We start from the raw sequence: 7,378 nt of genomic DNA on the forward strand, positions 1-7,378 counted from the left end.
GTTAGGTTAGGTTAGGTTAGGTTAGGTTTTTTTTTTTTTTTTTTTTTTATATGGGAGTTGCATTTATTATTGACCTTGCTTATTATGTACAAGGTTTGTAGATCTTCAATTGGAGTTTTCTTTATTTATTAGTCTTTTTTCTACTATATAGTGTTGGGATCAGGAGGGATATACTACTGTGGGTCTTAACAGGAACTTCTCCGCATTTGCTCTTGTGAAGAGGAAACCACAGAAAACTCTTCAGGAGAAGACGGACTGTTGACAGAAATCACCAGGCCTTCCGTTTCACTTGAAGAGTGTTCGGCATTTTGTGTCCTGGCTTTGTTTATTTTGCCAATATCCTGCACTATTTTGATCATGTATGATACTACCTTTCGTGATAGTTCCTTGTGAACTATCACGGATCCGATGTCGCATAGGTCCTCATCTAGACTCCTGCATCGCGCTTCCAGCTGCTGTCTTTGGAAGCTGAAAATGGGGCAATGCATAAAAAGATGAGGGACATCTTGAGGAGTCATATCATCACACGGGCAGCTGTCGATCTCGGAGAGCTTAAATCGATGCAGGTAGCTCATGAACCCACCGTGACCCGTGAGGAATTGTGTGAGTTCAAATCCAACTTTCTGCATTCTCCTGAAATCAAAGGCATGGAAAATTGTTGGGAAAAACATTTTAGTAATATTTCCTGACGTTTCTTTCAAATATCGATCATTCCAGAGTTGAAGAGTCCTGCTTTTTATTTTCCTTTTGGCAAAACTGAGCGGAAACATGGCAAAATCTGGGGCCGTCTTTTTAAGAGTAGCCTCTCGAGCCTTTTCGTCCGCTTTTTCATTTCCTAGGATTCCGCAGTGACTCCTTATCCAGCCGATGTGCACGTTCTGTTTTCTGCATCGTAGTTCCTGGATATCAGTTTTAATGTCCATGACAATAGGATTGACCGAATTTCGGTCCGTTATTGCATGGACGCCTGATTTGCAGTCTGTCAAGATCGTTATTTGCTTCCATCTGTTTGGTGATTTCTTCAGAACGTAGCTCAAAGCTTCTCGGATCGCCAGGAGTTCCGCCTGAAACACTGAGCAGATGTCGTCGAGTTTGATCTTTCTCGACGGCAACTCTCTCACGCCATCGTAAGGTACAAATGCTGCACCCACTTTGCCGTTCAAGAGACTGCCATCAGTGAAGATTCTCAGCTCATTCTGCGTTGCCTCAGGCAGAGTCTGATCATAGTATCCATGGTCAATCCGGTTGCGTTCCGAGGGATGAGGCAGTGAGAAAAAGTCTCCGGTTCCCTGGTAGACTCTGTCTTGCGGCAAGTCCTGCAGGGTGAGAGTCTTCTTTACCTCATATGCTTCTGCAAGCTGCTTGATCCTCAGGTCAAGTGGCATGAAGCCGCTCAAGACCTGAGCAGAAACTAGAGAGATCGTTCTGTATCCTTTGCAGGATCTGATGGCAATTTGTCTTTGAATGGAGTTCAGTTTCTTACGGTTGACTTTTTTCTTTACCGCGTCCGCCCACACGCTGGAAGCGTACGTTATCAGAGGCTCGACAGCACCTAAATATATTTGCTGCATAACCCCCGGCGACGCACCCCATGTGGGTTTGGCGGCTCTGATCAATTTGTTCGTGATGCTTGCAGCCTTTTTACAAATGTTGTCGACATGTTTGGACCAGTTAAGGTAGCGATCTATTGTGAGACCGAGAACCTTAAAGTGATCCACGTATTTTAGTTGAACTCCGTTCATGTAAATGTTTGGTTGTCGGTCCTTTTTTCTGGTAATGAACATCGCGTTGGTTTTGTCTTCTGCAAAGTGTAGTTTGGCTTTTGAGCCCCATGATGTGATGATTTTCAACGCCTTGTCAGTCATATTTTCAAGCTCTGTCGTATTGTTGGCTGTAGCAATCAATAGCAGGTCATCCGCAAATGCTCTCAGTTCAGCTCCAGGGCCCAAGTCCTCCTGAAGTACATCATCTAAGATGTAATTCCAAAAGCTCGGTCCGCAAGATGATCCCTGAACGCATCCTTTGGTCGTAACCTTCTGGAGCGTGGCATCAAAATGTGACAGTATGATTTTCCTTTGTTGATGATAGCTCTTCACTAGCGTAAACAAGTTCCGAAGGCACTTCTTGCTTCTCAGCTGGCACATTAGAAATGGCCACCAAGCATTATCAAAGGCTCCTCTGATGTCGAGCGAGATTGCTATGATCATCTTCTTGTCTTGCAGCGCAGTCCTGATTTCGTTGACTGAAGCGTTCAGAGCGTCTTCTGTTGATTTCTGGGGCGTAAAACCATATTGCTTGTGACTCAACATACCTGTTCGATGAAAATGCCAGTTTATCCGATTTATCATCAGCTTTTCCAGTACTTTTCCAAATACTGAAATGAGGCCGATCGGTCTGTAGGACTTGATGTCTTGAAGGTCGTCTTTTCCCGGCTTGGGAATGACAACAACCCTCGCTATTTTCCATTGAGCTGGAAAGTGGCTCACTCTGAGACATGCGTTATACATACCCAATACTAATGACCTATCCACGTTGAAGAAATGAAGGCAAATGTCGGCGGTGAAGTGATCTTCTCCGGGTGCCTTATGTGGACTTATGTTTGATACTATATCCTCGATCTCTTCTTCAGTGAATATCGGGTCGTTTGGGGTGTAGGGTAGAATTTCCGCCATACGTCTGATGTTAATCTGTTCGTTGGTTTCATTTTGTATGGTGTCGTCCGGGAAAAACTTCTCCAATAGCCGCTGAGCGGATTCTTCAGCCGAAGCTAAATACTCGTCGCCATCTTTGAGCGTCGCTGGTGGAGTAGTCTTTCTTCGGTTTACCAGAACTCTGTGAATTGCAGACCAAGCGGTTTCTCTTGTCTGTGACGCGCAGTAATTTTTCCAAGACTCGATTTTGGTTTTCGCAATTGCATCTTTATAAGTTTGTTTCGCTTCAAGATATTCCGGAAGCGTTATGGTCTCTCTTCGGAGTCTTCCTGAATTCTGAAGTCTGTGCTTACATTTGATTGCTTCTTTCTTGAGCTTATCGAGTTCAGCGTTCCACCAAGGACAGGACGCCACAAATTATTTTGAAGTATGTATGTGACGTGTGTTTATTTGAAATTTGTTACCTTGGCAACGCCTAGAAATTTTTATTTAAAACCATAGCAACGCCATCAAATATTTCAAAGTATGTATGTGACGTTTGTTAATTTGAAATTTGTTACCATGGCAACGCCTCGAAATTTTTGTTTATTACCAAAGGAACGCCATAAAATATTTCGAAGTATGTATGTGACGTTTGTTAATTTAAAATTTGTTACCATGGCAACGCCTAGAAATTTTTGTTTATTACCATAGCAATGACATAAAATATTTCGAAGTATGTTCTATGTGACGTTTGTTTATTTGAAATTTGTTACCATGGCAACGCCTAGAAATTTTTGTTTATTACCATAGCAACGCCATTAAATATTTCAAAGTTTGTATGTGACATGTGTTTCTTTGAAATTTGTTACCAAGGCAACGCCTAGAAATTTTTATTTATTACCAGAGCAACGCCATTAAATATTTCGAATTATGAATGTGACGTTTGTTTATTTGAAATTTGTTACCATGGCAACGCCTAGAAAATTTTGTTTATAACCATAGCAACGCCATTAAATATTTCGAAGTATGTATGTGACGTTTGATTATTTGAAATTTGTTACCATGGCAACGCCAAAAAAAATTTTGTTTATTACCATAGCAACGCCATAAAATATTTCGAAGTATGTACGTGACGTGTGTTTATTTGAAATTTGTTACCATGGCAACGCCTAAAAATTTTTGTTTATTACTATAATAACGCCATAAAATATTTCGAAGTATGTATGTGACGTTTGTTTATTTGAAATTTGTTACCATGGCAACGCCTAGAAATTTTTGTTTATTACCAAAGCAACGCCATAAAATATTACGAAGTATGTTCTATGTGACGTTTGTTTATTTGAAATTTGTTAACATGGCAACGCCTAGAAATTTTATTTAAAACCATAGCAACGCCATAAAATATTTCGAAGTATGTATGTGACGTTTGTTAATTTGAAATTTGTAACCATGGCAACGCCCAAATTTTTTTGTTTATTACCATAGCAATGCTATTTAATATTTCGAAGTATGTATGTGACCTTTGTTAATTTGAATATTGTTAACATGGCAACGCCTAGAAATTTTTGTTTATTACCATAGCAACGGCATAAAATATTTCGAAGTATGTATGTGACGTTTGTTTATTTGAAATTTGTTACCATGGCAACGCCTAGAAATTTTTGTTTATTACCATAGCAACGCCATAAAATATTTCGAAGTATGTATGTGACGTTTGTTAATTTGAAATTTGTAACCATGGCAACGCCTTGAAATTTTTGTTAATTACCATAGCAACGCCATTAAATATTTCGAAGTATGTTCTATGTGACTATTGTTAATTTATAATTTGTTACCATGGCAACGCCTATAAACTTTTATTTAAAACCATAGCAACGCAATAAAATATTTCGAAGTATGTATGTGACGTTTGTTAATTTGAAATTTGTTACCATGGCAACGCCTGGAAATTTTTATTTATTCCCATAGCAACGCCATAAAATATTTCGAATTTTGTTCTATGTGACGTTTGTTTATTTGAAATTTGTTACCATGGCAACGCCTCGAAATTTTTGTTTATTACCATAGCAACGCCATAAAATATTTCGAAGTATGTATGTGACGTTTGTTTATTTGAAATTTGTTACCATGGCAACGCCTAGAAATTTTTGTTTATTACCATAGCAACGCCATAAAATATTTCGAAGTATGTTCTATGTGAAGTTTGTTTATTTGAAATTTGTTACCATGGAAACGCCTAGAAATTTTTGTTTATTACCATAGCAACGCCATAAAATATTTCGAAGTATGAATGTGACGTTTGTTTATTTGAAATTTGTTACCATGGCAACGCCTAGAAATTTTTGTTTATTACCATAGCAACGCCATAAAATATTTCGAAGTATGTTCTATGTGACGTTTGTTTATTTGAAATATGTTACTATGGCAACGCCTCGAAATTTTTGTTTATTACCATAGCAACGCCATAAAATATTTCGAAGTATGAATGTGACGTTTGTTTATTTGAAATTTGTTACCATGGCAACGCCTAGAAATTTTTATTTAAAACCATAGCAACGCCATAAAATATTTTGATGTATGTATGTGAAGTTTGTTAATTTGAAATCTGTTACCATGTCAACGCCTAGAAATTTTTGTTTATTACCATAGTAACGCCATAAAATATTTCGAAGTATGTTGTATGTGACGTTTGTTTATTTGAAATTTGTTACCATGGCAACGCCTAGAAATTTTTGTTTATTACCATAGCAACGCCTTAAAATATTTCGAAGTATGTATTTGACGTGTGTTTATTTGAAATTTGTTACCATGGCAACGCCTAGAAATTTTTATTTAAAACCATAGCAACGCCATAAAATATTTCGAAGTATGTATGTGACGTTTGTTAATTTGAAATTTGTTACCATAGCAACGCCTAGAAATTTTTATTTAAAACCATAGCAACGCCATAAAATATTTCGAAGTATGTATGTGACGTTTGTTTATTTGAAATTTGTTACCATGGCAACGCCTAGAAATTTTTGTTTATTACCATAGCAACGCCATAAAATATTTCGAATTTTGTTCTTTGTGACGTTTGTTTATTTGAAATTTGTAACAATGGTAACGCCTAGAAATATTTGTTTATTACCATAGCAACGCCATAAAATATTTCGTATTTTGTTCTATGTGACGTTTGTTTATTTTAAATTTGTTACCATGGCAACGCCTCAAAATTTTTGTTTATTACCATAGCAACGCCATAAAATATTTCGAAGTATGTATGTGACGTGTGTTTATTTGAAATTTGTTACTATGGCAACGCCTAGAAATTTTTGTTTATAACCATAGCAACGCCATAAAATATTTCAAAGTATGTATGTGACGTTTGCTTATTTAAAATTTGTTACCATGGCAACGCCTAGAAATTTTTATTTAAAACCATAGCAACGCCATTAAATATTTCAAAGTATGTTCTATGTGACGTTTGTTTATTTGAAATTTGTTACCATGGCAACGCCTAGAAATTTTTGTTTATTACCATAGCAACGCCATAAACTATTTCGAATTTTGTTCTATGTGACGTTTGTTTATTTGAAATTTGTAACTATGGCAACGCCTAGAAATTTTTGTTTACTACCATAGCAACGCCATAAAATATTTCAAAGTATGTTCTATGTGAAGTTTGTTTATTTGAAATTTGTTACCATGGCAACGCCTAGAAATTTTTGTTTATTACCATAGCAACGCCATAAAATATTTCGAAGTATGTATTTGATGTGTGTTTATTTGAAATTTGTTACCATGGCAACGCCTAGAAATTTTTATTTAAAATCATAGCAACGCCATAAAATATTTCGAAGTATGTACGAGATTTGGAGAAAAAAAGTTCTATAATTGTACTAAATAAGTTCTATAAAAGTTCTAAGACTTAGAATTTCTAAAAATTTGGGTTAGGTTAGGTTAGGTTAGGTTAGGTTAGGTTAGGTTAGGTTAGGTTAGGTTAGGTTAGGTTAGGTTAGGTTAGGTTAGGTTAGGTTAGGTTAGGTTAGGTTAGGTTAGGTTAGGTTAGGTTAGGTTAGGTTAGGTTAGGTTAGGTTAGGTTAGGTTAGGTTAGGTTAGGTTAGGTTAGGTTAGGTTAGGTTAGGTTAGGTTAGGTTAGGTTAGGTTAGGTTAGGTTAGGTTAGGTTAGGTTAGGTTAGGTTAGGTTAGGTTAGGTTAGGTTAGGTTAGGTTAGGTTAGGTTAGGTTAGGTTAGGTTAGGTTAGGTTAGGTTAGGTTAGGTTAGGTTAGGTTAGGTTAGGTTAGGTTAGGTTAGGTTAGGTTAGGTTAGGTTAGGTTAGGTTAGGTTAGGTTAGGTTAGGTTAGGTTAGGTTAGGTTAGGTTAGGTTAGGTTAGGTTAGGTTAGGTTAGGTTAGGTTAGGTTAGGTTAGGTTAGGTTAGGTTAGGTTAGGTTAGGTTAGGTTAGGTTAGGTTAGGTTAGGTTAGGTTAGGTTAGGTTAGGTTAGGTTAGGTTAGGTTAGGTTAGGTTAGGTTAGGTTAGGTTAGGTTAGGTTAGGTTAGGTTAGGTTAGGTTAGGTTAGGTTAGGTTAGGTTAGGTTAGGTTAGGTTAGGTTAGGTTAGGTTAGGTTAGGTTAGGTTAGGTTAGGTTAGGTTAGGTTAGGTTAGGTTAGGTTAGGTTAGGTTAGGTTAGGTTAGGTTAGGTTAGGTTAGGTTAGGTTAGGTTAGGTTAGGTTAGGTTAGGTTAGGTTAGGTTAGGTTAGGTTA

Source organism: Rhyacophila brunnea, unplaced genomic scaffold, assembly GCF_057557595.1.
Source record: "Rhyacophila brunnea isolate RB1 unplaced genomic scaffold, BYU_Rbru_1.0 scaffold_24, whole genome shotgun sequence".
NCBI lineage: Eukaryota > Metazoa > Arthropoda > Insecta > Trichoptera > Rhyacophilidae > Rhyacophila > Rhyacophila brunnea.